Genomic DNA, 6,241 nt, shown 5'->3' on the forward strand with positions numbered 1-6,241 from the left:
ACAGATTTGACTTGCAATCATACAACAGAATCTGTAGTTAAATCTCTTGGATTTCACAGTCTTCTTCTTTTTTTACTTTGTAGCCACCATGGAATCTTGTCTTGCAGGATATTTAATTAGGGTTTGCACTCCAGATCACACTTTTAAATATTAACGAAATCCACAAAGTAATCCAGAATAGGGAACACCCACTGGTTCTGTGCTCATAATTACTGATATGTGTTAGAATTTCACCGCATACATAAGCCTGAATTGAAAGAGGAAGACAACTCTACCCTTTTACGGCTCTTATAACAACCCTGGGAGGCAAATAAAATGATGGGTTGGCATGTGTTAAGGGTGGCGAAGATCCATGAAGCAACATTTGGCAAACAACCTAGAACACAACATATAGGTTTTCTACTGGCACCTATAAAAACAGAGGGTTATGTGTTTATCTTGATACTATGGTGATCAGATCATACCTGCTATATTGCTTATGTACATTTTTGTTTCTAAGTTTTACCCAGACCAAAATCTTAGCTGGCAGTGAGCAACGTAGTAAAACATGGCTTTACACACAGTGAGACCAATGTCTCATTTTGCTCAAAGTTTTCTACCATGACTGGTAGCAGCTATCTAGAGTTTTAGGCCGACGTCTTTCCCTGCCCTATCTGGGACCCCTTGCATTTAAAACATGCACATTACCACTGAGCTATGGCCAATGGTGGCTGGTGTTCATAGGGACAGGTAGGATGGAAGACGGGGAGACCAAGAGTGGGTGATCCCAGAGCCAATGACAGGTAAAGCCATGCTGGATTAGTTGTCAGGGTGAAGGTGGGCAGTTGGGGGCTGGCGGAGGGCAGATGGAAGTTAGTAGGGCCCAATTCACCACAGCAGACCAGTATATTTTTTAAATAAAAAAATAGTTTAAATAGGCCTTTAGCTGTGGTTTAACCATAACTTCATTATGTCTATCACTCCTTATTGAAATCACACCATCACCTCGCCCCTCCAAAGCAAAATTTACATTGGTCAGGGGTGGAATTTGGTGGTGGAAGAGGCTTGGGCACCCATGGCTGGTCACACTGAAGGTCTGTGTAAGTAGTGTACGGCTTGCGGGCTACCCACGTATGAGGTATGGGATATCTTGTTTTAAGGTGTGCATTTGGACTGATGATGACTTCTCTTGTGGATTGTCTCTGCCCATAATTAATTTATATGATATTTTTTTTAGTTTAAAACCATTGCATCATGTTTAAACTTCTGAATCCTTCCCAGTTAAGTGTGAAGAGCCAGTGTGGTACAATTACAGAGTTTTGTGTTTGGGTGTGTGTATTGGATTCAGACACACTGAACTAAGCTATTGTGGAGAGCCAGTGTGGCATAGTGATTTGAGTGTCAGACTAGGACCTGGGAGACCACTCGGCCATGAAGCTCACAGAGAGATCTTGAGCCAGTCACAGTCTCTCAGCCTAACTAATTTACCTCACATGGTTCTGGTGTGGCAAAGTTGAGGAGAGGGAGAACTTGAGATCCTTGGAGGAAAAGTGGGATAAACATCGAGGAAAAGGAATAAACAAAGAAACTGCATTATCCCCTCAAATACAGCCCAGCCATCAGACTCTCGCTCTCTCTCTCCCCTTGGATTACGAGAATCCCTACTGCTTGCTTGTGTTTTCTCACTATATAAGCCTTTTTAATAAAGGCGGTCTACCATGGAATAGTGTTTGTTGGGGAATGATTGCCTTTCTTGTGGGCAGTCCAGAGGCATCTAGTTGGTCCCTGTGGGAACTTGGATGCTGTACTAAATGCACCTTCAGTCTAATTGAGCAGGGTTTGTCTTACGTTCCTGTGTCTTATGTTAATAATAATAATAGCAATGCAACTAAGATTATGTCTCTTGTGGATGCAATTTTTGCTGATGAGAGAGTGTGCCAGCTTCCATGCTTTACTGACTTCTTTAGGCAGAATGAGAAGGCTAAAGATAACTTTGACTTTCCAAATAAAGCAAGCAAGACAGCCAATTAGCAAGATGCACATTCTAATTTAGTAGATGGGGTGAAAAATAATTCTCTAGCACACTGAAGTAGGGCTCAAATGAATTTAACATTCAGAATCTGCCTTGAGGTAGATTTCAAGGTCAGATGTTCAAGATGAAACAATCAGAACCAATCTCCTTGCCACAGTTTGAATATCAATATTGAAAACGAGTAGGTATTAAGCTTGTTCCTTGAAGCTCAACTCTTTCATATTTTTCTCTACTTCCCTGTAGCAATAGTTGCAGAATCTTGAGAGCAAGTTAGACCTACTAATTGGGTAAACAGAGATGGCACAATTCAGCTAAGGGTGGATGGATCATTTCCAGTTCATGTTTTTTTCACTTGTGTTCCTTCCATCCTGTTTCCACATTAATCTGTGATTTTTTTAAAAAAGGTCTGCATGAATATCCAGTATAATCCAGTATAAATAAACGGTGGAATGCACTATGATTGAGCCAAAGACATGTTGCAGAATACAGCCCCACCAGAATACCGAATACAAAGCCTACCAATCTGGAGGGACCCTAGGAGAAGATGCAAGAGCTTCCACTTACCCTGACTTGCAGTGATACAAACTGGACCTGGAGGGCAAGCCAATGGGCAGTCATGACAGTGGAGGTGCACCTACTTGAAGAAGGACCATAGCTTGATGGTAGAGCACCTGCCTTGCAGGCAGAAAGCCCAGATTCAACCCCCAGCATCTCCTGGTAGGGCTGGGGAAAAGGCCTCTGCCTGAAACTCATCTGCTGCCAGTTAATGTAGGCAACACTGAACTAGGTAGACCAGTGGCCTGGTTCAGTATAAGACAGCTTCCTTAAAGGAGTGGGCCTTCTGGGGACAATGTTCTTAGGCTCATAGGAAGCTGCCTTATTTTGATCAGACCATCTGTAGCAGTATTTGACAGTATCTCCCCAGAGTTTCAGGCAGGACCTTTTCCTTGTCCTATCTGGTGATGTTGGCAAATGAACCTGAGATGTTCTGCATACAAAATATGTACTCTGGCCTGTTGAACGATGGACCCTTCCCAGGCTCCACCCCACGAAATAAAAACCTGAAGGAAGCACTGTTTACAGGGTGGAGATGTCTCACTAAGGAGTTATGCTGATATGCATGGGCAGACGAACTAGTATTGCAAGGTAGGGTTTTGGTTTTTTTTGAAGTTATGTGGTATCAATTATATTGATTTTTAAAATGTCCTTTTTGAGCTGCTTCCTATTTTGCTGATGAGCTGGCATTTTCTTCCCCCACAGCCACCCTTTTCAAAACTGGTCATGTTTTCTTGTTTTCTTGTTTTAAATGCCATCATACTCAGAAGCCTACTAATATTGGCAGGAGGCAGCCCACATTAAAGTCTGTTTGCCTCAATAAACACCAAATTGTTTTATAATCTTGTCTCGCGTAGGTGTTGAACAAGCACAAAACTGTACAAAGGTCTCTCTCCTCTCCAGCTGTACTCAGCGTGACGGAAACCGTAATAGGCCAACAGTCAAGGTCTGCAAATGGCTCCATGGTTGTGTATACAAACACACAATAGCCTTCCTGTTGATTTATAATTTCCAGCAGTGGCAGACTACGCTCATAAAAGAAAGTGGGATGGCTCTGATCCTTCCTCATCTCTCAAGGGAAGTAGACAGTACCTTTTGAGCGCAACAGAAGTGGGGCTTCTCAGGTGCTGTTCCTGGACCTGTGGGAAGGTCACTTAAGGAAAGAAGGAGACTACTGTGTCTCTCATGCTTTTTATTCCCCAGGGTAGCATGCTGTACAACACTTCTGCCTCCACTGCTGGAGGCAGAATGCCCGTAAATTTCGGTCAGTGCCCTCGACACTGCTTTTGGAAGATTCACAGAGAGGGCAGAGCCCAGCAGAGGCAAATCTCTGCCAGCTTCAAAACCCCACTTGAGGCAGAGGTTAAGGGCAAGGGTTGCTCCCTAGGTGTCATTTAGGCTGTGTACACAATCCTATATAGTCTGCATCCAGTGCTCTCCCACTACTGAGTTGGGAACTGGCCTAGCTGCAGTCCATGTCTATCCTGAATCTGTTCTGTCGTTTCTTATGAAATACTGCATTTTGATGTGTCCCCTCCCAAAACCATCTTCGATTGGAATTGAGAAAAAGAACAACTTGGCTGTGTTTTCAGCTAGTAATGTGTACACAGCCTCAGACAAAGAGCACTAAATGGATGAGTAATGGATGCCACCCAAACATCCATATGCACAGCCTAGTGGCCGCTAGGACAAGAAGCAGGGGTAGCTTTCCTCACTGGACCCTTTTTAAATGAACTATTACAATCCATTCTCCTTGGCCAGTGCACATAGGTGACATCTACGCCATACATCTAATCCTGGGAAATGTATTTTTTTAAAAGGATGCTTTAATTACAGTTCTTTGATGGGTAAACTACAGTTCTTGGGATTCTTTTGGGGAAGTTGTGACTGTTAGTGCTTTCAATGTATGGTGTGGATACGACCACAGAGAACTACAACCAGGTTTTTTGGAAGGAGAAGGCTTCTCTGTTTATCTAATGCTGTCATTACAATTGAAGGTAAAATGAGATGTGATGTGGTAGGCTTTCATAAGAAAAGAAAAAAAAAGACCATAACAACACAGGGAGTTCCTGATGTGATCTTTGTAATCCTGATGACACCCCCTGATAATAAATATGAAAAAATACCCAACAACCCACACACAGACAGATCACCAAGTGGTGTGTTCAGAGTCTCTGTCAACACTGGTCCTCAGTAAGTCCCAGTGTTTTTAAAAATGTGCTAATTTTTACTATTATTTTTTCATGCAGTATTTTCTTTTTGAATCTGTCTTCTCCAGTTCTTTGCATGTTTGCACATTCCTTTACCGTGTCAAGCGCTTTGATTAACTATTCATCTGTTTAGAGTCAAGATGAGGCGCTTTGTTCTCTCAGGTAAATCAAAGACATATGTTTGGGGCATCTGCAAGATGAGCAGGAAAGTATTTTCAGACTGATGACACAGAGCAAAATTAAAGTAGCACACGAATATGTAATTATTTGCAAACTTGTTAACCGAGTCACATTATCTTGTTTTTAGAAGTGCACGTGGTTTTGTGACGGGTGGGGAACCTGTTGTCATTCAAGTGCTTCTGGAGACACCAGCCCATCACTATCCCTGACCATTGATGATACAGTGTGGGGCTGATGGGAGTTGGACCCCAATAATGTCTGGAGGGCCATAGGTTCACCATCCCATTGCCTCCTACAACGAGCTGTTGTGAATGGGCAGAATGGTCAAATCAATGAAACAGTCTTCAGCCCCTCACATAACTATTTGTGCATTATTAGTCCCATTGAAATAAATGCATTTTTATACATTAGAGTGGGGCCTGCAACAGAAAGTTGAAAGGTGGAGCATTCCTGTTCAAGTAGACAGCCAGCCAGTCTACCATGGGGAAGTGTGTCCTTTGAGATAGGCCTGTGCAAAGTTTTGGTACATTGCCAAAACTAGACACTAAGCACTGAAATTCTAGAACTGTAGAATTTGCTGTATTTTCTATCATTTGCTTGTGAAAAGTGTGTCTCCCCCTCTTTTTTTGGCTTATCTTCCTGTATTGTACTATGTGCACATATATATGATAATAGAATTAATGTATTCAAGTTGCAGCTTATAGTGATTGTTTTGTTCCGTAAGTCAACCATTGCTTCCTGAAAACCAAACTTTTAAGTGCTTGAACACAGCAATCTACCTTATACTGAGTCAAACCATTGACCCATCTAGCTGACTAGATTTCAGGTGGCAGACTTTCCCATTATTGCTTAGAGATGTCAAGGGCTAAACACGGGGATGTTTTCCATGCAAACCATACACTCTATCACTGAGCTACTGTCCTTCTGGGGGTGGACAATCTGGGGAACATTGACTTTTTTCTATACAAAAGATTCTTCACCCCCCCAAGATGTACTAATATAACTGAATCCATGAAAGTAAAGCAATTATTTTACCTTCACTGTTGTGGCAATCCAGACCTTAGCCTCCATGACCATTTGCTTTTTAAAAGTCATCCATACAATTGCTAATTGCATGAATGGTGTGTTGCCTAGTTTGGCCCAAGTGTGATGCTTTCAGAATTAAAATGGTCAAAATTCATTTTCCCTACAGCTCCTTTCCCCACTCCTCCAAAAGTTAGGGAGACTTATATATATTCTCTTTTTATTCATTTATTATATCAATGCTGAAATAACAGCAGCAGCA

This window comes from Podarcis melisellensis, assembly GCF_964234715.1.
Source record: "Podarcis melisellensis genome assembly, chromosome: 5".
In the NCBI taxonomy this organism is placed as follows: domain Eukaryota; kingdom Metazoa; phylum Chordata; class Lepidosauria; order Squamata; family Lacertidae; genus Podarcis; species Podarcis melisellensis.